Here is a 3,032-nt window from a genome sequence, read left to right as displayed (position 1 = left end):
TACTCAGAAATAAATAGAAGCAAAAATAGTTGTGATTAACTTTACTTAAAAAATGAGCATAGATGCTTATTTTTAATGACTTATTACAATTCAGAAATTAATAGAAGAAAAAATAGTTGTAATTAACTTAACTAAAAAATTAGCATAGATGCTTATTTTTAATGACTTATTACAACTCAGAAATAAAAAGAAAAAAATAAATATAGCAGAAAAGAAAAAAACTATATAAAAATCTACTCAGAAATGAGCATAAATGCGCTTATAGAGAAAATTCAACCTAAATTCATAATAAATTTTTACTAATTTCAGAGAAATTCAATATGAATTTAGATTAAATTTCCTGTATAAGGACATCTATTTTCATTTTGAGAGGAGCTCAACAAAGGAAGAGAGGAAGAGGCTTATAAACTGGTCTAATTCCCCTTCGGTTGGCGAGGTGGGACTAAACTCTGGCCGCAACAAGAGCCAACCCATTAGTCCCGGTTGGTGGCGCGAACCGGGACTAAAGGGCAGCCTTTGGTCCCGGTTCATGCCACCAACCGGGACCAATGGTGGTGGGCCAGGAGCAAGGCACATTGGTCCCGGTTCGTCCCACCAACCGGGACCAAAAGGTCCAGCCGAACCGGGACCAATGGCCCACGTGGCCCGGCCGGCCCCAGGCTCACGAACCGGGTCCAATGCCCCCATTGGTCTCGGTTCTGGATTGAACCGGGACTAATGGGCTGACCCGGCCTGGACCATTGCCCCCGTTTCTACTAGTGTTTACGTGATCAATAGCGAACAGTACTAACGAACAGTAGATATGTATGAACAACACCCACTAGTGAACAATACATTCTGTAAACAGTGATCCAAGAAAAAAAATACACGTTCAAAAAGAAAAACTAGGATTTTTTACACATCATTTCTCTCTCCCTCCATATATGGAGAGTTATTAGGATTTTCTACACATCATTTCTCTCCACTGATGTACCGATGAAGAGTCACCTCAATCGTCTCCCTAACTTTTCCGGTGATGGTGTTGTCGAGGCACAAAACAATAGACCGAAACAGTATATTTTCATGAACAGTAACCATGAGGAACATAATTTTAAGTTATTGACCAATTACTTTTTTTACACCGCGACATCAGTGAATAGTGCACCAATAATTACCCAGATAAAATCCGGAACAATATATGAATAAACCCAGAACTGCTAACCGAAACGATAATCCAATTAAACCGAAAGCAAATCCGAATAGCCCGGAATAATAAAACCAGTGAAATGGAACAACACCTGAATAAACTGAAAAAACTAATGCATCTGAACCATAAGTCGAAACAGTAACTTAATTGTAACCCAGAGCAATACACTCGAATAAACCGAAACAACAAACACAGTAAATCAACAATATGCATTCTCATGAACAGTTATCTAGAAGAAATAAAAAAAACTCCTCCTCCCTTGAACTAACAGAAAACCAGTGACATGGAACAACATCTGCATAAACTGAAAATATTAACCCATCCGAACTATAAACCAAAACAATACCTAAATTATAATCAAGAACAATACACCCAAATAAAACTGGAACAATAAAAACAGTAAATCAACACCATGCATTCACGTGCACAACAATCCAGAAGAAATACCAAAGAAAATCCCTAAAAAAACTAAGACTCCTTCTCCCTTGGTGCATTCACCTACGCAAGAAGAATAGCCATTTTCTTGCCATGGTCTATGGCGCACATCACTTTTTTACATACAAAAGAGGAAAATGTGTGCTTATGAAAAAAAATATTAATAGGCCAGCCAGTTTACTTAATTTGTTAAATCATTTAATGTTTATTACGTGCCTACATGATAATGGGGTAAAGATAGAATTCATGTTCTCCCTTTTATTTTATTTTCTCACGTAATACATGCTGTTTTCTGGCTTATTTCGGCAAAATACAGACGGACGGGCTTATTTTGGCAAAATACAGACATAATCGTTCACAAATGCGGCATGCGCCGCACTTCTTCAACGCTAGTTTAAAGTAATGGGCCATGGTATAGTCCACACCCCAACATCCGCCCATAACTGTTACATACCACCTACTGTGATCTCGAACGAGCGCACGCCAATGGCGATGCCATACGGGCTGTCGGTCATTAGCGAGGAGGTGGATAATATTTGGTGCGGTATTTCGAACTTCGACATGGTTTTGGAAAGGTTTATGTCTTTTATTTATTTTCAGATTTTTTAATCCATTTTATCATATATATTTTTGCTCGCTTTCCCTTTTCCCATTTCATTTTCTTGTCCTTTTTCATCTTATGTTTCTCAAATACACGTTGAGCATTTTTTGAATACATGTTGAATTTTTCAATATATGTACTTTTTTACGTACACATTGATTATTTTATAATAAATGTCGACTTTTCAATACACAACATTTTTTGAATGTGCATTGATAATTTTCTGATATATGTTGAACAATTTTTAATTATACGACAAACATTTTGTAAATACACAGTGAACATTTTTTCATACATGGTGAACAAAAATCATATGTCACAAACATGTTTTAAAAAATTGAATGCACAATCTCTTTTGCATTTCATGAACATTTTAAATATTTTTGTGAGCAAGTTTTATAAACATGTGAGCATTCTTGAATATTGTCATGATCAATTTTGTAGACATGTGGACACTTTTAAATGGTAAGAAAAACTTTCTTCAAATGCCATGTGCAATTTTTAGACGGTGAATATTTAGTGAACCATATTTAGGGTACACGTATTTTCCTTAAAATTTCCATGAATAATTATTTAAATGGTGAACATTTATTTGTTCATCAATTGTTTTCAAAAATAGTGAAAAAAAAACTTAGTGAGCAAAAAAAAACAATTACGTACATCTTCTATTAACCATGCGTTGATGCGTTATAACACAAGTAGCATATTTAGTAAAATTATTCTAGAGCTCTAAATCGTTTCGATTTCAGTAGAAAGGTATTCCAACCTGTCGGTACAAAATAATTCTAACCTAGATTAATAAAAAATACT

This window comes from Triticum dicoccoides, chromosome 3B (genome assembly GCF_002162155.2).
Source record: "Triticum dicoccoides isolate Atlit2015 ecotype Zavitan chromosome 3B, WEW_v2.0, whole genome shotgun sequence".
NCBI classification, from domain to species: domain Eukaryota; kingdom Viridiplantae; phylum Streptophyta; class Magnoliopsida; order Poales; family Poaceae; genus Triticum; species Triticum dicoccoides.
This window is presented reverse-complemented; position numbering follows the sequence as displayed.